Raw genomic sequence first — 21,303 nt, forward strand, 5'->3', positions numbered from 1 at the left:
CTCTGTTAATAGTGTGTGAAGCTTGCTGAAGCTGGGTGATACCAAGTAGTAGGATTGCTCACTTACGTGTGTGCTTGCTGCACTACTTGACAAACTATACTAAAAAAATCAGGTTTTGTGAAGTGTTTCATCTTTATCTTACAAAGTGAGAAATGGGCTTGAAAATCTTCATGTAAAACCAGCCAGCAAGTAAGAAACTCAGCATGTTAAACAAACCAGAAATTTGGATCTGCTGTTTTCTTTAGAGAACGGTACTGTTTCCCTGGCACCTAGGTTTTGAGAAAACACTGTGGCTTAGCCTGAAAATCAGTTTGGTTCTATTCTTCTGTCTTTAAGTCTTCCCAGATATCAGTCAGGGAAGAGAACATGGTGACTGCAACTACAAGAAAGATGCAGGAATTGTTATTTATTTTCCTCTGTGAATTGATCTTAGAGTTTCTTATTTTTGCACTACACACAAATTGAATTCTAGCTTGTCTAGGTCATTGTCACAAAATTACATTTCCAGCTGTCATATCTAGACTTGTGCATTTGATCTTGTGAAGAATTCACTGAAGTGTATGTATATGTGTTTGTCTCTAATGCTATTAGAAGTTTTCAATGCTTACATTCTTACTGCTTTGTTTTTTGGTTCTACCTGTGGGATGTAAAAAGTTTTCTTTTTGGAACTTGACAAATATTTTCTGCCAAATATTTCATTTTTATTTAGCACCAATGATGTCAAAACACTATACAAAGGGTATTTCTTTTTTTTTTTTTTTTTTTTATCATGAAGATAAGGAAGTCAGGTAGATGAGATTTGTTCAGGTTGTCTAGCCAGCCATTGTCAACAGTTCAGAATAGTAGCCAGGTGCCAGTGCATTATTTCATTGTTTATTGGATAGGTACATTATGTAGTGCTTAGTATTTTCATTTCAAAACGTCCATTCTATCCTCTGAGTCAAAGCCATGTCTTAGGGCTTATAATGAGGTAAGTACATTTCCATGTAAAGTCTCTTTTCACTATTTCAAATATATATATATAGTAACCTCCTAATATGGATAACGAAATCAAGCACAGGAAAAATAAACTAGAATTGGAGGGCTGCAAATAAAGTTGCTTAGAGCCTAAAGGAGACAAGTTTTAGGTCAGAATATCTGGTTTTCCATCTCCATAATGGTAAGGGTAAAAGCCTTGAACTTTTAGTCAGTTTGGTTCCAGATTAAGTGTCTTTTGAACATAGATTACATTTGCTCAGATTTGCTCTTGCTTGGTGCAAGAGATGCAGGAAACAACAGAATGAAGGAAAGAGCTGTAACTGTCTGATTATACCTGTTTTCTTTCACAATCCACAACAAAATGATAGATACTAAAAACAATGCCTGGACTTTGGAAGTCTACACTGTTGCTTATGGCCTAGAAATGAAACCATAATTACACATATAAAATTAAATTGTTCCTTTATTCTCTGGGTCGACTCACAGCTATAATTGCAGAGTCTTTGCTGGAATAAATTCCTCAAAACAAATATAATCCCACAATGTGATGCTGTAAGAGACTGAATTGTTATCTTGAACCATTTGCCTCAAAGATTGTTAGGTGTGAGGGACTGGGCTGTCATCTCAAGGAACTGTGAACTGCTTATCTCAAGCCCTTTGTCTCTAAGATGGCCTGTTTAAGCAGGACACTCCTCTGTCCATAAAGATGATTACCAGGCCATTGAGGCATCTAGGGGAGGAAACAGGCTGGAGCTGATCTGATATTGATCACGCAAAGGTCATGTGATAGACAAAACCTGCAGCGCCTGACTTCATCAAAATATGCCCTATAAAAACCCGTAGAGACAAGCTGTGGTGGTCTTCTTCATCACCAAAGAATTGAAGTTTGAGGACCGACGGGACACAGCTGGATCCGTTCTTGCAACTCCCACCACCAACTGCTTGCCTGAGGACCAACAAGACGCCACTGGATCTGTGGTGGTGACTATCCTAGCAATCCTATCCCAACTGCTTGCTTAATTTCTACCTTTTCTTCCATTCTATCCTATCGCCACCATTTTCCACTTTTGATAATTTTGATAATAAAAGCTTTTTTGACTATATGGCATTTGACCTCATTTGTGTCTTAATCTCTCTCTTGGGATCATATCGAAACCTTCCCCGACATTGGATTGGGACAGATGTGTACTCCACAGTGTACACAGTCACAGATTCCAATTTCCATGTGTTCCTGCTGGAATGCACTTATTCATTAGGTTTTTTATTATCTCAGCAATAAATTTAATATCCAATAATATTCCATTCCCCACCTCTATTTTCAGTCAGCTATACTTTTGTGAAACAATCACCGTTGGGGTTTGAATACTCCTTGTATGTTAAAATCTGCAATTCTTAGAATTCTTCGAAAGCTTGAGATGAAAATATAATTTGGAGTAGGAGGAAAAGGGAAGAGTCCTTTTGATTTTAAATAAATACAAAAGACAATACTGAAAGGAAAAGCTGACCTCCTGATCTACTTCTTTCTTAAAAATGTACCAGCTTCTGATCTTCCTGCCTCTTGCAGATTGGTTTGTGTTAAGTGTAAACATTCTCCTTTTCCAAAATCAATTTGTTTTTGTGGAAATATTGTTTCCCGGCTGTAGTGGTTTTAAGCCCAGCTGGTAACAAAGAACCACGCAGCCGCTCGCTCACTCCTTCCGCCCCCCTCCGGTGGGATGGGGGGAAGACGGAGGAGAGAAAAGAAAAAAAAACCTGGAACCTCGAGGGTTGAGATAAAGGCAGTTTACTGGGACAACACAAAGGAATTACAACAACAACAACGGTACTAATGAACGAGTATACAACAAGAGTGATGCACAGTGCAACTGCTCACCACCCGGGACCCGACGCTCCGCCACTTCCCCCACCGAAAGAAGAGACCACCCCCCAGCCCGCTCCCTATATATATACTGAGCATGATGGCACATGGTATGGAATAGCTCCTTGGCTAGTTCAGGTCAGCTGCCCCGGCTATGCCCCCCACCTCCCAGGTTCCTGTAAAAATTAACTCTATCCCAGCTGAACCCAGGACACTGGCTTAATAAAATGACTAGGAAGAGTGACCACAGAGGGTAAATTATGCTGAACCACACTGATAGTCTTCTATGGAGAGATGACTGGCTTGGTGGATGAGGAGAGAGCAGTGGGTGTTGTTTGTCTTGGCTCCAGTAAGGCTTTTGACACTGTTTCCCATAAAATCTTCATAGACAATCTGATGAAATATGGGATAGATAAGCAGACAGTGAGATGGACTGAAAACTGACTGAACTGACAGATGTAAAGGATTGTAACCAGTGCCAAGAAGTACAGTTGAAGACCAGCCACTAGCAGGGTGCCCATGGGGTGGATATTGGGACCAATACTCTTTAACCTCTTCATTACTGACCTAGATGATGGGTCAGAGTGCACCCTTGGCAATGGGCAGATGATACAAAACTAGGAGGAGTGGTTGATACACCTGCTGGGAGCCATGACAGGCTGGATAAATGGGGCAATTGGAACATCAAGAAGTTCAACAAAGGGAAATGTGAAGTCCGACACCTGGGGAGGAAAAACCACAGGCACCAGCATATCCTGAAGGTTGTCCAGGTGGAAAGCTTTGCAGAAAAAGACCTGGGGGTCCTAGTGGACACCAAATTGAACATGAGCCAGCTATCATAGAATCATAGAATCATTTAGGTTGAGGTTGGAAAAGACCTTCAAGATCATCGAGTCCAACCATCATCCATGCCCACTAAACCATGTTCTGGAGTACCTTGTCTACGTGCTTTTTGAATACCTCCAGGGATGGTGACTCAACCTCTTCCCTGGGCAGCCCATTCCAATGTTTGACAACCCTCTCAGTAAAGAATTTTTTCCTAATATCCAATCTGAATATCCCTTGCCTCAACTTGAGGCCATTTCCTCTCATCCTATCACCAGCCACCTGACAGAAGAGACCAGCACCCACCTCACTACTACTCCCTCCAGGTACTTGTAGAGAGCGATAAGGTCTCCCCTCAGCCTCCTCTTGTATAGACTAAACAGCCCCAGCTCCCTCAGCTCCTCCTCATAAGACTTGTGCTCCAGGCTCCTCACCAGCTTGGTTGCCCTTCTCTGGACATGTTCCAGCAACTCAATGCCTTTCTTGTAGTGAGGGGCCCAAAACTGAACACAGCACTCGAGGTGCGGCCTCACCAGTGCCAAATAGAGGGGAACAATCACTTCCCTGCTCCTGCTGGCCACGCTATTTCTGATACAGGCCAGGATGCCGTTAGCCTTCTTGGCCACCTGGGCACACTGCTGGCTCATATTCAGCCGGCTGTCAACCAGCACCCCCAGGTCTTTCTCTGCCGGGCAGCTTTCCAGCCACTCTTCCCCAAGCCTGTAGAGCTGCATGGGGTTGCTGTGACTGAAGTGCAGGACCCGGCACTTGGCCTTGTTGAATCTCATACAGTTGGCCTCAGCCCATTGATCCAGCCTGTCCAGATCTCTCTGTAGAGCCTCCCTACCCTCAAGCAGATTGACCCTCCCTCCCAACTTGGTGTTGTCTGCAAACTTGCTGAGGGTGCACTCAATCCCCTCATCCAAATCATCGATAAAGATATTAAACAGAACAGGGCCCAACACTGAGCCCTGGGGAACACCACTTGTGACCCGCTGCCAACTAGATTTAACCCCATTCACCACAACCTTCTGGGCTTGTCCATCCAGACAGTTTTTCACCCAGCAAAGAGTACACTTGTCCAAGCCGTGAAACACCAGCTTCTCAAGGAGTATGCCATGACAGACAATGTCAAAGGCCTTGCTGAAGTCAAGGTAGGTAACATCCACAGCCTTTCCCTCATCCACTAGGTGGGTCACCCTGTCATAGAAGGACATCAGGTTGGTGAAGCAGGACCTGCCTTTTGTAAACCCATGCTGACTGGGCCTGATCCCCTGCTTGTCCTGGACTTGCTATGTGAGTGCTCTTAAGACAAACCATTCCATAATCTTCCCCGGTACTGAGGTCAGGCTGACAGGCCTGTAGTTCCCCGGATCCTCCCTCCGATCCTTCTTGTAAATGGGAATCACATTGGCAAGCCTCCAGTCCTCTGGGTCCTCCCCTGTTGACCAGGATTGCTCATATATGATGGCGAGTGGCTTAGCAAAGACCTCAACCAGTTCCCTCAGTACTCTTGGATGTACCCCATTGGGTCCCATGGATTTGTGAGTGTCCAGATGGCATAGTAGGTCACCAACTATTTCCTCCTGGATTAAGAGGGGTATATTCTGCTCTTCATCCTCACCTTCCAGCTCAGAGGATGGAGTAGCCTGAGGATAAGTGATCTCCCTATTAAAGATTGAGACAAAGAAGGCATTAAGTACCTCAGCCTTTTCCTCATGTCTGGTGGCTACGTTCCCTTCTGTGTCCATTAAAGGATAGCTATTCTCCTTGGGATTCTTTTTACTGTTAACATATTTGTAAAAACATTTTTTGTTGTCCCTTACAGCTGTGGCCAGATTTAGTTCTAGCTGTGCTTTTGCTTTTCTAATTTCCTCTCTGTATGATCTAACAAGATCCCTGTACTCCTCCCAAGCTGCCCGCCCTTTCTTCCAGAGATGATAAACTCTCCTTTTTTTCTTGACTCATAGCAAAAGCTCCCTGTTTAGCCAGGCTGGTCGTTTTCCTCAGTGATTCGACTTGCGGCACATGGGAATAGCCTGATCCTGAGCCATTAAGATTTCCTTCTTAAAGAATGTCCATCCCTCCTGGACCCCTTTGCCCTTCAGGACTATCTCCCAAGGGAGTCTCTCAACCAGTGCCTTGAAGTGGCCAAAGTTTGCCCTCTGGATGTCCATAGTGGTGGTTTTGCTAACCCCCTTCCTTGCCTCACTGTCGTGGTTTAACCCCAGCCAGCAACTAAGCACCACGCAGCCGCTCACTCACTCCCCCCCATCCAGTGGGATGGGGGAGAAAGTCAGGAAAAGAAGTAAAACTCCTGGGTTGAGATAAGAATGGTTTAATAGGACAGAAAAGAAGAAACTAATAATGATAATGATAACACTAATAAAATGGCAACAGTAGTAATAAAAGGATTGGAATGTACAAATGATGTGCAGGGCAATTGCTCACCACCTGCCGACCGACACCCAGCCAGTCCCCTGAGTGGCGAATCCCGCCCCCACTTCCCAGTTCCTAAACTAGATGGGACATCACATAGTATGGAATACCCTGTTGGCCAGTTTGGGTCAGGTGCCCTGGCTGGGCATGAGAAGCTGAAAAATCCTTGACTATAGGCTAAACACTACTAAGCAACAACTGAAAACATCCGTGTTATCAACATTCTTCACATACTGAACTCAAAACATAGCACTGTACCAGCTACTAGGAAGACAGTTAACTCTATCCCAGCTGAAACCAGGACACTCACCAAGAATTGAGAATTCTATCATTTCATGGTCGCTAAGCCCAAGACAGCCTCTGACCATCACACCTCCCACCAGTCCTTCCCTGTTCGTAAACAACAGATCTAGCAAGGCTCCTCCCCTGGTTGGCTCACCCACCAGCTGTGTCAGGAAGTTATCTTCCACACACTCCAGGAACCTCCTAGATTGTTTAGTCTCTGCTGTGTTGTATTTCCGGAAATGTCTGGAAAGTTGAAGTCCCCCACAAGAACAAGGGCACACGATTCTGAGACTACTACCAGCCGCTTGTAGAATGATTCATCTGTCTCTTCAACCTGGTCATGTGGTCTATAACAGACTCGCAGCACAATATCTGCCTTGTTGACCTTCCCTCTCATCCTCACCCATAAGCACTCCACCTTGTCATCACAATTGTGGAGCTCTGTACAATCAAAACACTCCCTAACATAGAGACCCACCCCATCACCTCTTCTGCCTTGCCTGTCCCTTCTGAAGAGCTTATAGCCATCCATGGCAGCACTCCAGTCATGGGAGTCGTCCCACCATGTTTCTGTGATGCCAACTAAGTCGTATCTATCCTGCTGCACGATGGCTTCCAGCTCCTCCTGTTTATGGCCCATGCTGCGTGCATTGGCGTAGATGCATTTGAGCTGGGTTATCGAATCTACCCCCAACATCAGCACGCTGCCCCCAGGCTCATCTCTGGTGCACCTAGTTTTATCCCTTACCCCCTTCAAACCTAGTTTAAAGCCCTCTCTATGAGCCCCGCCATTTCATGAGCGAGGATTCTTTTACCCCTTTGAGATAGCTGGATGCCATCTGTTGCTAGCAAGCCCAGTGCTGTGTAAACCTCCCCATGATCATAAAACCAAAATTCCACTGATGGAACCTGTCTCTGAGCCACATATTAACCAGGTGTGTTTTCCTGTTCCTTTCAGTGTATTTCCCTGCCACTGAAGGGATTGAGGAAAACACTACCTGTGCTCCCGATCCTTCCACTAATCACCCCAGTGACCTGAAGTCCCTTTGGATTGCCTTTGGATTTCTCCCTGCAATCTCATCACTGCCAACCTGCACAACCAATAGTGGGTAATAATCAGAGGGCCAAACCAGACCAGGGAGTTCCCTGGTAACTTACCTGGGCCCCAGGGAGGCAGCAGACTTCCCTGTAGGATGGGTCAGGTGTGCATATTGGGCCTTCTGTCCCCCTTAGAAGGGAGTCACCTATGACAGTTACCCTCCTTTTTCTTTTTTCAGAGGATGTGAGAATACGTGGGGCTGCCCGACTGGGCCTAGGGACCTCCCTATATAGGGCTTCATCTACACCCTGATCTTCACTGGCCTGGTCCTCAAGTTCCAGAGCCCCATACCTGTTGTGTAGGGGCAACTGGGAAGGTCAGGGAGACCGGGAGGGGATTCGCTTGCCTCCCCAAGCAGGGGCCTGTATCCATTCCCCTCCATCTCGTAGGTCCCCTCCTGCCTGGTGGCAAGAGGGAAGGGGAACCTCCGCTTCGTGAGGAGCCTCCATCTGCTGCCTCTGCCTCAGGGATGGTAGGGTGTAGGTCCGCCAATCTCTCTCCCTCTCACACTCCCTGATACTCCTCAACCTTTCCACTGCCTCCTTCAGCTCTGCCACCAGGCTGAGCAGATCATCCACCTGGTCACACCTCACACAAGAGGTGTCCCCGCTGCCCTCCGGCATCAGTGACAGACTCAGGCGCTCCTCGCAGCCAGAGAGCTGGACAGCTGCATCTTTACACGGGAGCTCTGTCTGCATCGCCACATTTTTCTTAACAATGGCTTTCCCCCGAGTGGCAACCATACCTGGGTCTCCCTCTGGGCCAACGCCCACCCCTTGAGTAGCCTTCTCCACCTGGGGAGAGGAAGAGGGGGGGCTGCACCCTACCTGTCAGAACTGCCTGCGTGAACTGCTGTGCCACACCCTTTCTGACATGCCACGCCCTTTCTGATGTGCCACGCCCTTTCTGACGCACCACGCCCTGTTTGCCCACCCTGTTCGCCACGCTCCTGGTCACTGGTGCTCCTAAGGGCCGTTCAAATCTCCCGTGGTTGCCCCTGGCAAGGCCCACGCTGGGTCAGCCTCTCTTGCGAGAGCCACCAGCTCTGGACAGGTCCCTCCACTTTTCCCCGGGGCTCCTGGGCCTCAGGAACCTCCCAGTCTGCCTCAGCCTAATGCTTAGCTTCTGACTTACTGTTGCCTCTGCTGGCCTCGCCACTGACTGAATGCTGCTGATGATTACACGGGATTTAAAATGTGTCCTTGCTGCAAAGACAGCTGACAGTATCCTGGGCTGCATTAGGAGGGGTGTTGCCAGCAGGTCGAGGGAGGTGATCCTTCCACTCTACTCAGCACTGGTGAGGCACAAATGCAGTGTTGTGTCCAGTTCTGGGCTCCCTGGTTCATTAAAGATGTGGACATATTGGACGGAGACCAAAGGAGGGCCAACAAGATGATGAAAGGACTGGAGACCTGGGACTGTTCAGGTTGGAGAAGAGAAAGCTCGGGGGGATATTATGCATGTGTATAAATATCTGATGAGAGGGTGTATAAGGATGATGGAGCTAGGCTTTTCTCAGTGGTGCCCAATGACAGGACAAGAGGCAACAGGCACAAACTGAAACACAGGAAATTCTGTTTAATCATATGGAAAGCCTTTTTTTTACACTGCCTGATCAAATACTAGAGCAGGTTTCCCAGAGGTATTAAAAACTTGACTAGACATCATCCTCGTCAACCTGTCCCAGATAACCCTGCTCAGAGCAGGGCATTGGACTGTGTAATCTCTAGAGGTGATTGCAACCTCAGCAATTCCATGTTTCCTTAAATACCAAACTTGCTCACAGTAAAAAATTTTCCTAAAATATATAAATAAATTTAAATCAGTTTAATTAAAAAGAAATGTGATTTCTTTCTTGCCTGCTCATCTTCTAATCCTCAGTAAGGAAAATTAATAACATTCTTGGGGCAGTTGTGTGTGTGTGTTGGTCATGTAGTCATCCCATGGCAATATGAGTGTTCATATTGGCTATATATGTTCAGCCTCTGTTAAAAGAAAAGAAAATCAGCAGTCAGCCCTAACTTTTAAGTACTCTTAGATGAAATAGAATATATGAAAATAACCTGATTACACTTCAAAACTGGGAGCTGATATGTGAAGAGGCTATAAGAATCTTATGAAAAACAGTGGACGGGAGAAAGGGTGGAAAACAGTTACTGAGCCTGAACAGTTTGGAGCAGAAAGCTTGGAAGCTGTTTTCTTTGCAAAGCAAGCAGGGGGGATTTGTCTAACTGCAAAATACTAAAGGAATAAGGTTGGAGTAGAAATAAAACCAGGTTTGTATGTGGGTTGTTGTTTTTTTTTTCATTCCAACCTAAGCATCCTGTATATAACTATATTTAGCTGAAATTTATATAGCTTTTGCTGAAAAGGTTGTCTTGTCATCATGTCTTCCTGTTACAGAGCTCCCAGAAAGGTAAGGGATGACTCCTTCTACAGGCCTTTTATAGGAATAATTATGGTGTGTAAGATCTGTCTTAGGGTGGTTAACCTTGCAAAAGGCAGCTGCTAAGGTGCTACAGTTTCTGAAGGTTAAGAGTTTCTCTAAGCCCATACTCTATTGCCTTTATCTTAAAAGACTGCTTGAAGAGTAAAATACTTTCTCTAAATACTTAAGAGCATAATTTATGCATTCTAGCAACAAGGAAATTGCTGAAATTTTTAGTGATCTGAGTTAAGGAAAGGAGAAATGAAGGCTGAGTAAAACCTTGGCTCTATTTGTTGTCTTGGTTTTGGTTGGGATAGAGTTAATTGTCTTCTTATTAGCTGGTATAGTCCTATATTTTGAGTTTGGTATGAGAAGAATGTTGAGAACACACGGATGTTTTCAGTTGTTGCTAAGTAGTTCTTGGTCTAAAGTCAAGGATTTTTCAGCTTCTCATGCCCAGCTAGCAAGAAGGCTGGAGGGGCACAAAAAATTGGGAGGGTACACAGCCAGGGCAGCTGACCCAAAGTGGCCAAAGGGGTATTCCATACCATGTGATGTCATGCCCAGTATATAAACTGGGGGGAGTGGGGCTGGGGGGAACTGCTGCTCAGGAACTAACTGGGTGTCGGTGGGTGGTGAGCAATTGCATTGTGCATCACTTGTTTTGTATATTCCAATCCTTTTAATTATTATTATTGTCATGTTATTATTATCATTATTAGTTTCTTCTTTTCTGTTCTATTAAACTGTTCTTATCTCAACCCACGATTTTTACTTTTTTTTTTTTTTCCAGTTGCCTCCCCCATCCCACGGAGTTGGGGGGAATCAGTGCACAGCTGCATGGTGCTTAGCTGCTGGCTGGGGTTAAACCACGACACTTGTGATTCTCGCGTTCTTTTAAATAGAAGGTGAAATCCTCCATGTCTCTAGAAAGAAGGAATGGCAACTATTAGTTCTGGTGTAATGTGAAGGGAGTCAACTCCACTAGGGAGTGTAAAGCTTGTAGGAAAAATAGTGGGTTCGTTTTCTAACAAGATTTTTTTTTTTGGTGTGACCAAGGATATCTGTGGAATATAAGTGTAGCACTCAGGTTCCAGAAAAAAACTAGGGTACTTTGTGCAAAGTGAGGCCAAAGAAATTTCTGAAACTGTCATTTAGGAACTAGGGCTAGAAAACAAATTTAACAAAAACAAGTGAATGGAGCTGGTTTTGTTTGATTTCTAAATAGTTCTCCTAGTTATAGCATTGCAGATTCATCTATTTAAAACTAAGAGGCAGTATAAAATGGCTGATACAATCCTGATATTCTGATTTTTGAAATAGCTTTTCAACTGATGTAGTTTCTGGAGATCTGTGGAGGTTAACAGAGGTTCAGTTCTTTCTAAATGTGGTTGTAGTACATTGATCCCTCATCTTAAGATTTCCCTCCATCCTCCTTCTTTCAGGGTTCCATTTAAATTTACGAGGGCACTACTGCATATGTTTTTCCTTTGAAGGAAAGGTTACTATTGGCATTTCCCTAGCATGAAATATTGAGAACTGTTAAACTCATATTAAATGTAAATGCAATTAGAAATGTTAGTTTGAAGAAAAACAAGTTGACTCCACTGTCAGAGAGTCAGTACCCACTGAACTACACAGTTAGGGGCTGTTCAGGGAAGGTTTTTTTCCTGCTGACCATCAAGTGCTTGCTGAAAACTGAGAAAGTAGAACAACAGAAATAAGTAGACAATGAAAAATAAATAACTAAACAGTGAAAATAAATACATAAAGCACTTCTTATTTATCTTGGTGAGAATTGCTTCAGACATTGTGTAAAAGGAAGCAATTTCCTAGCAACCCTTCCTTAATGCACAGCAATATACCTGACTGAAAATAGCATTGCTTCTCTTTGTCACTTTATGTGTAGGTAGGGGCCTGTCAGTAAACCTCCTATCAACTCCTTCAGCGGAGTTGTAATCATCCAGCCATTAAAATTCATTATAGGAGGACACTTAAAATAAGATTCTCCTGGGCCTTAGCAATGTGATTTTGAAATGTTGATTCTCTTTTTATTTATCCTGATTTAGAGATGGAATGAGCAAAAGTTGCTTAGCCCTGTCCTGATCCAATGTTGGGGAAGGTTTTGATATGATCCCAAGAGTGAGATTAAAACACAAATGAGGTCAAATGCCATATACCCAAAAGAGTTTTTATTATCAAAAGTATCAAAAGTAGAAAATAGTAGCAATAGGATAGAATGGAAGAAAAGGCAGAAATCAAGCAAGCAGTCAGGATAGAGTTGCAAGGATAGTCACCACCATGGATCCAGTGGTGTTCCATTGGTCCTCAGTCTTCAGTTCTGCGGTGGTGAGTGCACACCACGGCTTGTCTCCACGTTTTTTTATAGGGCATATTTCAATGAGGTATGTATGCACGTATGGATTGTTCATGCACTGTTCACATGCTGCAGGTTTCATCTTTCACAACCTTTGTGTGACCAAATCTTATCTCAAAGACTACAGTTTCCATGAGAATGGTAGCCTCCACATTCTTACATGCTTGTGGGCTTCAGGCTGTTTCCTCTCCTGGATGCCTCAGTGGCCTGGTAATCATCCTTATGGATGGAGGAATGTCCTGCTTAGACAAGCCATCTCAGAGACAAAGAGCTCGAGATAAGCAGTCCACAATTCTTGAGATGAACTGCTTCAGAAGTCTCTCACACATAACAATCTTTGAGACAAACAGCTCAAGATAACAATTCAGTCTCTCACAAGCCCATATACAGAAGTTAATGCTCCTCGAGTTTAAAAAAGATCAGGGCAGCTTTTTGCTCTTATTTAGTGGCTGTCATTTTAAGAGTCAGATTTTTTGAGCTGGGATTGAAGCTTTTGCAAGAAGAGATGTATGACTTCTCCAATCCTTATCTTGAAGAATCTAATATTTTCTTTATTTTCTGTGCATAAGGAAAGAATTAATAAAATATGTTGATTATTTAATGTAGCATAGACAGTGGCTAGCCATGGGCTACTGTTCCAGTTCCTTTCACCCTCTTTTGTTAATACACCATTTTCTTAATCCTATATCCTTTGTTCCTCCTCAGTTGTTTTGGTTATGCAGAACTTCTGATTTATAAACTATTCATTGTTTTCACTCTAAGCTCTACACATAATGCAACACAAAGCTATATGAACAAAAGGAAAAAAATTCTGTGTCTACATCATTCTTGTGTCTTCTCTTGACCTTTCCTAGCCAGCAAGTGTCTGAAACCCAAATTGGCAGTTCATCTAAACTGTAACATGGCAGAAAACTTATGTACTCTGAATAATTATTTTTGGAAGAAAGCATACTGTCATGAAAATTGCATCTTTGCCTCAAAATCTTAAAGTGCATTCTTGACAGTGGTTCTGCCCCTAATGCTGTCAGATAGGAAAATTTCAGTGTGTTAAACTGGTCTGGGAAAAGTCATTACAAGGTCATGCAATAAAAACAATAAGTCAGAGCTGATTTCTGTTATTTCTAATAACCTTTATGCTGTTAGAGAAATCTGCATTTCTTAGCACTGAAAGGGTTATCAAGCATTGGAACAGGCTGCCCAGGGAAATGCTTGAGTCACCGCCCCTGGAGTTATTTAAAAGACATGTAGATGTAATGCTTAGGGACATGCTTTAGTGGTGGACTTGGCAGTGTTAGGTTAATAGTTGGATTCCATGATCTTAAGGGTCTTTTTCAACCTAAATAATTCTATGATTCTATAAAGCACTAAAATCTAACCCAGAGGATGGAAATTCCATTGGCTTTCATTTCATTTATATTTTTGTTTAAAATATGTGTACAAAATAAGTAACTTATGAAACTGCAGGATGTAACGTAATAATTGACTTTTATGTTGTCTACTGAGATGTACATGAAGACTAAGTAACTGGCAAAAGCAAGAGTTTGAATGCAAAATACAAGTTAGCTGTAGTGGTTGGGGTAAATATAGATTGGTATATTCTCACAGCATGACTGGAAGCTATGAAATGTTCAATAATATCTTTCAATATCTGATAAAGCCTCTTTTTTTTCCTCTTCTTTTTTATCTCAGAAGTTCAATGGAAAAGATTAATAGAGTAAGCTTGTAGGCTTGAGTTAATAACAGATCATGGTCTTTTCACACAGATAAGAGACATCACAAGTTGCAAAAAAACAGTAATAAAGTTTCCATCTAGGAAAGCTGAGATTTGCTCAGGGATTAGAAAATGTAATGCATTGTTTGGCCTGGGACGAAGTAGTTAGTTTTGGAAAAGCAGGTTCTGGAGTCTGCAAAGTTTCAGTAAAAACTTGGAACAATCATTCTGCTTTATCATTTCTGTTTCCTTTCTACTTCAATTACTGGGGGCAGTGGCAGGGGGAAGCCAAAATAATTTCATTGTGGTCTGTTCTAACAGAAATGTTTTCTTTCTTTGTACCCTGCAAATTAAGAAGGAATTTACATTGTGTATTTGGATTCCAATATCACATAAGAATAGGATCCCATACAGCTGTGTGACATGAATCTGAAGGAAAATTTTTGGATCAGTTTCAGGAAATTGTATCAAGATTATGAAAATTTGTAGAGGGGAAGTAGTTTTGTCACTAACAAAAGGAACATTTTGGCATATGAGTGAACACAGACAATACATCTTAACTATTATGTAAGTCAGAAATGGCCTCTTTCATGGTTTATAAGCTTCTGAGTTTTAGTTTTATCCTACTTTGTCCTTTCTATTATGCCTATTGCATTATTGACCCTACTAGAGGTACTGTATCAGTCAGCCAATAATTCCATTCTAAAATGCCCCTCCAAACTACAAATATGTGCATTTAATTTTGACAGCATGGTGGAAAGGGGGAGGTATAGATACCTGTCACATCCCAAAGTTGGAGTGACCCAGGTTCGTGGATTTCCTTTGTCAGAATTAAGGTGAAACGACAACAGGGGAGTTCAAACAACAGTCAACATTTATTCAACCTAACTAACCTTGCCCAAGTACACGTGAACTTATCAATATGAACCTTGCAACATGTCATTAAGCCACTGTTTGAGAAGAGAGGGGAGGTGTAGAAAAAGAAATGGAAGAAGAAACATAAAATGTGTCAGAAGGAGAGCCCTCCTGTTGAGTCACGAGGTTCAGAGCAGACCCCCTTGCTTTCTGGACTCCTTCTCAAAGAGGAGCCCAGGGCAGCTAGATCCACTCCTAGTCTCAGACTTAGTCAACAGTTTATGTTTAAAAAGATGAGGTGTAGGGACTGTGGAAAAGAGAGAAGGAAAAGAGGGAGAGAGGGAAAAAGAGAAAGAGAGAAAGAGAAAGAAAGAAAAAGAAAGAAAGAAAGAAAGAAAGAAAGAAAGAAAGAAAGAAAGAAAGAAAGAAAAGAAAGAAAGAAAGAAAGGTAAGAAAAGGGTTTCACCAGTCCTGAGTCCAGCGTTGGTCCACACAGTGTAGAGATCCAGTTCCAGAGGGCACGCCCTGAGAACTCGTTCCCCCTTCTTTTATAGTGTGTTAGTCGATGGTCTCGACATGCACGGTCCCATTCCTGGAGTTCTCTGGAATCGATCGGTGAGCTTTGAGGGGGGGCTTCATTGCGGATGGAGCTGCCTCTTTTTCTGCTGGCATGACCACTTAAGATAAAAGTACAGTCCCATCCTCTGTGGGGCCTCCTCCTCCAGGCACATATGCTGTGCTCCTTCTCCTGGTCACTCAAGATAAGGAATTGCTGCTTTGGAGAAGCGCGGTCCTACTCTCCTGAGGGCCCTCTCCTCAGGCCACATTGTCCTGTTCACAAAACGCCAGCATTTTCACAGAGGCCTTTTTCTCCACCAAAGTTCTTTAATGAATGTTTGAGACATTGACTATAATTTGTCAGACCGTCACAATACCTGATTTATAAAATAATAAATTTTGTGAGTAAAAAAGTAAGAGTTCCTTTATGAAAAACCTTTCTGAAAGAAATAATATTTTAGAGACACTTGAACTGTGAATGTTTTTTCTTTACCACGTCACACATGGTTTTTATGGTATCATTTAGCATGCAGCTTAGTTCACCTAAATGTAACTGCTTGATATAATTTTTATATGTATTAGGACACTTGAGACAACCATACAGTCGACAAGGCACATGAATTATTAAAGACCAATGGCTTTCTGGATGACCCTTCTGATGCTGGATATCCTGGGACATTTAAATGGCGTTAGATGTCTATATTAGGGAGACAAAATTACATCCATACTAACTAGTCCAGACACTTTCAAATATTTTTCCATAAAGAATTTGTCTGGTAATACAATGTCTACTGGACATAGCAATCTACTACTAGTGTCTGTAATCCTAAATAAAACACACTGAACTTTCCTGTAAAAACGTACACACCCATAACTCAGACATGAAAAGGTGACTTATACCAGAAAGATATCTGTAGAGTTCTAAATAATTTGGTAATGTACCATGAGTCCTATAGTTCAAATCTTGCTGATACACTATATCATTTTATATAATAAGCACAGAAATATTTACTCTGTCACTACCCTATGAAGGTACAAGCTATATTTATGATTTTTTTTCTTTTTATTCTTGCAAGATGATGATTTCACAGTAAAAATTAGAGGAATTGTGATGTGATATGTTATGCTGCATTAAAGGATTCATACAGAGAACAAGCATAGCTATCAATTTAATAATACTGCAGCAAAATCCAGGATCATCTTTTTGTGATGTAACTGACACTATAAACCTACAAACACTGTTTCTCTCTCCCTTATTAACTCAACATAGAAAGGATCTTGCTTTGCTTTCTTCTGTATTTATTCACCAAAACAAATGGGAAAAAAAAATTCTCTTAGCTTTTTTTTTCACTGTGTCATTTTTGTCCTGGAAAGGATTGCATTAGTGAAATTGGTCTGTAAATTCATCCTTTGTTCCACTTAAGACTATGCCATACAAAGCTAGTAACAGTCAATGCCACTGTTGCAAACAGCATGAGGGCAATGGTAATGTTCTCTGTAATTCATATTCTATACATAAGATTTATTATTTCATTATTTTATGACATGATACAGATCCCATGATGCTTAATTGCAGTAGGATCATCCTAGCAATATCATGTTGAGAGAAGAAATTTCAGCACCAGCAAATAAAAGCAACTTTATGGTCTTACATATTTAAAGGGTTTTGTCCTGGTTTCAGCTGGGATAGAGTTAACTGTCTTCCTAGTAGCTGGTACAGTGCTATGCTTTGAGTTCAGTATGAGAAGAATGTTGATAACACTGATGTTTTCAGTTGTTGCTAAGTAATGTTTAGACTAAAGTCAAGCATTTTTCAGCTTCTCATGCCCAGCCAGCGAGAAAGCTGAAGGGGCACAAGAAGCTGGCACAGGACACAGCCAGGGCAGCTGACCCAAACTGGCCAATGGGGTATTCCATACTATGTGACGTCACATCTAGTATATAAACTGGGAAGTGGGGGCGGGAAATCGCCACCTGGGGACTGGCTGGGTGTCGGTTGGCAGGTGGTGAGCAATTGCTCTGCACATCATTTGTACATTCCAATCCTTTTATTACTACTGTTGCCATTTTATTAGTGTTATCATTATCATTATTAGTTTCTTCTTTTCTGTTCTATTAAACCGTTCTTATCTCAACCCAGGAGTTTTACTTCTTTTCCCGACTTTCTCCCCCATCCCACTGGATGGGGGGGAGTGAGTGAGCGGCTGCGTGGTGCTTAGTTGCTGGCTGGGGTTAAACCACGAAAGTTTTCTTCTTTGTTCCTTAGAAACAGTAATAAGAATAAAACCAGTCAAGTTAGGAAAACGCTCTGAAAATAATGTAGTAGGATGACTTTAATGTAAGCAAGATAGTGGAATGGATGACCTGTCATGCTTTCTCTATCTTAAGTCTGACTTTGAGCTTAATAATTTCTGCACAGAATCCTTTCATGGACAATTTTTTCAAGTTTTCTCAATGAGTTCTCTACAACAGTGGAGCAGCTCTACATATTTATGAATGGAAGAAAGAAAATCCTGCTGATATTCTATCACTTCAGAAGGCTAGCCAGCTCATTTTGTAATTCAGATATATCAATAAGCTGAATTCATGGTGAAGAATGAGAACTACTTGCCCTTTGGTAAACAAACTTATTGGAAGGGTGTGAAGTGATGGGAGTTTCCCTTCAGAATCAAGTTTGAGGTTGAAAGCTTTTGCCTAAGGGCTTTGTTTTCATGCTAGAGTCTATGGCTGAAGACAGCTCTTTTCATAAAACCTATTTATGATTCGGTAGGTCAGTCAGAAGTAAAAAAGCCCTACTGACAGGGTTCTTACAGTGCATTGACACCTGAAACATTTTGTGTAGCATTTTATGAGCACATTGGAAATATTTCCTCTGGAATGTAGCATTTTTTTCATGACTCATAAAACACCCCTTTTCTTGTTTGAAAATGAAAAAAAAATTATTCAGTTCAAATTAAAAATAAAGAATTTCCATTCAAAGCACATTTTCATGTATCTTGGAGGAAGGAAAACCATGGTTTCTTATTCTGCTCTATCATACACATGATGAAAATGAAGCATTAAAAAAAACCAAAACATTAATTTATTAATAAGAACTTTTTAGCTTTTCCTCCTCGAAGAAAAAAAAAATAATTGTAAATTCCACTAGTAAAAAGCCTATTTTAACAACAACAAAAAAATTCAATTCCATATGGAAAGTTGCATAGAAAACAAAATGCTAGTAAAACTTTTTTTTTTTTTTTTTGAAAGGCAATATCATTTGAATGTTCAATATAAACAAAGAGTAAGCAGAGGGAAAAAATATTTTAAAAACCTTACAGCTTAAAGTCTAAGGAATAACAATGCAAGTTCTTTAAAATAAGTCAGATTTCATAACACAAGCTAGTGACATCTGGCTTTTGTGAACATTAACTTTGTAGAAATTCTCCCAAGATATACTGGATAAGCTAAAACAGTACACAGAAATTTCAAATACTGCGTGTTGAGAAAACATGTTTTGAAAAAGAAGTACATTTGTTGCTGAAGTGTGTTACTATGTTGTTGACATTCTTATCAGATAGTGAGAGTAGGAGCTTAAATACTGTTTGCAGAGGTACGTTCCTCTTACTTCAGCTGTGTTCATTCTTACCTCTAGATCTTTCTTCTGAATAACTTGAAATACTCAGTTCAGTATACCAACATTTCTATTTGTTTGTTTCAATCATAATTTTCCACTAGCCTGAGAATAGTGCCATGGAGATGCAGTACATCTTCACTGAAGTTACGACGAGATGCACAAGTTCCAGTAGCTGGAAATTCTTTTAAAGTTCTTCAACATTTATTTCCTTTCAACCTTGTAGAAATACTAGCACTGAGAACAAGCTCTTAGAGACAATAGCAGGAACATTACGTCTGTTGTAATTGCAATGACATGAGTCTTCCTTTCTCAACAAACTTATAATAATGGACATTTTTTAGTAAGAATATGTTTGGCCAAGACAACAAAGCTGTTGTTCATCATGCAGTTCAACAAATATTTAGCATTCTTTTAAAACCAAGGCAACATTATTGTTCATTATTTATCTTAAGAACATAACATATGTAGTCAAAAGAACTTGTATTAACCCAGTAGCTTAACTGCTACTTGCTTGATTCCTCGGTACCTTGATCTCCTCTGAGATTTCTTGTACAGGGAGGTAACCTCACCAAATTTTAATGCAGTAGCTGTTTGTTGATCTGTTTAGAAAGGTGTTTTAAAATGCTCCCCTAAGCCTTGTCATTCAGGTACAGATAACCTATTTGCCTCAAGGTGAAGGGAATAATAAAAAAATCACTACTCTCATGCTTGGTTTAGTGCAGAAAGCCTATTTTACTAATAATAACAGAGCAACTCAAAACAGGAAAAATAAATGATGAATAAAATAATAATAAATAATAAATAATAAAATAGAAGATGAATAAAAATATGATCAGACTTTCAGAAAGACAGCAGAGAATCGAATCTAGCTTTACCTGCAGCTAACACTTCTTCTATTGGTTACAGAAGAAGCATTTTTCCTTGTACTCTACCCTAGTGTTGTACCTTACAGACTAACATTACCGGATGTCAGTGGAGAAGGGACACTAGGAGTTATCTTCAAAAATTATAGCTATTAGAAATAATTAATGCTGCACCTTTGTAACTATTATGTTTTACATCCTAAATGCATTCTGTTTCCTTGAAAAGAATATACCTGAGGAGAAAGGTAAGAATATAAAGAAGAATGCACCTTATACTACTACTGTTTCATAGTCAGGAAGCATTGATTCACTGCAGACAGGAAAAACTGCTTCAGTGCCAAAACAGAAGGTAATGAGAACTTTCCTTTCTTAGGTTCACATAATGAATGTTGTCCTATGAATATATATATGCATGTGAAACTGACCATGTAGAAACCTATTTGGATCACAAAAACCACTAAGAAATGTGTGTCAATTCTCTATGACGTACGCAGCAGTGTGCAGAGCCTCAAAATTTCATGGAAACCATTGAAATGAATTAAAAGTCAATGTAACAAAAGCACACAGAGCTGGAAAAGGAAATGTAGCCGGAAAGCAGATAAGTCTGAAAAGGCAACTGCAAAAGGCATGACTAATAAAGAATAAAATAGAAAATAGACAAAGCAGCTTGGTATTTGTATTACATGTTGGCGTTTAGTGACAGCAAAAATGACCAAACAGACTTAAAAAAAATGGATTGGAGACAAGAATCCAAAGTAAAACATATCATTTCTCATATATTATATGGGTGAAGTAGTAAAAGACAGTATGATATACTGCCAAAATCTGAGATGTCTGTAATAAAAACTAAACATGAAAAATCTCTGCAAAGCTGTAAGTGTTTTGCTGGGGTCTGTTGTTGAAAAACATGATGTATGTCTTCCTAGGCAAAATCAAACAAGCAGCAGCTAGCCACCTTTTGTGCCCCCTAGATGAGGCTATTAATTTAGACTGTGAACAAAACATAGGAATTAAGTATTAGAATGTGTTAGACAGGTTTTTAAGGAGAATGTGAAGTGAACCACAGTTTCTATCGTGCAGCCTTTGAATGTCTATTGCATACCTTATAGAGCATTATCTACTATAAGGAACACATTGAATGTATTAGCAAAACGTTATCTCAGACAAAATCTTAAAATGTGAAAGTGGGACTTGGAACAACAAGCATTAACTGTGACTAGATTTTGCCCCATTTGGACTTAATTTCTGTAACATTTCAGAAAGGATTCTGGTATTGCCCAGTATATTTGAAGATTTGTAATTGAACTTGCAAAAGTGTTCATTGGCAACAGTCAATAAGTTCATTGGTAACTTTATACTGAACAAATAAAAGGCTTTAATGATGTTAACATTGTGCCCTAGATTTCTTGGA

The sequence above is a fragment of the Buteo buteo genome, chromosome Z (genome assembly GCF_964188355.1).
Source record: "Buteo buteo chromosome Z, bButBut1.hap1.1, whole genome shotgun sequence".
Classification (NCBI taxonomy): Eukaryota; Metazoa; Chordata; class Aves; order Accipitriformes; family Accipitridae; genus Buteo; species Buteo buteo.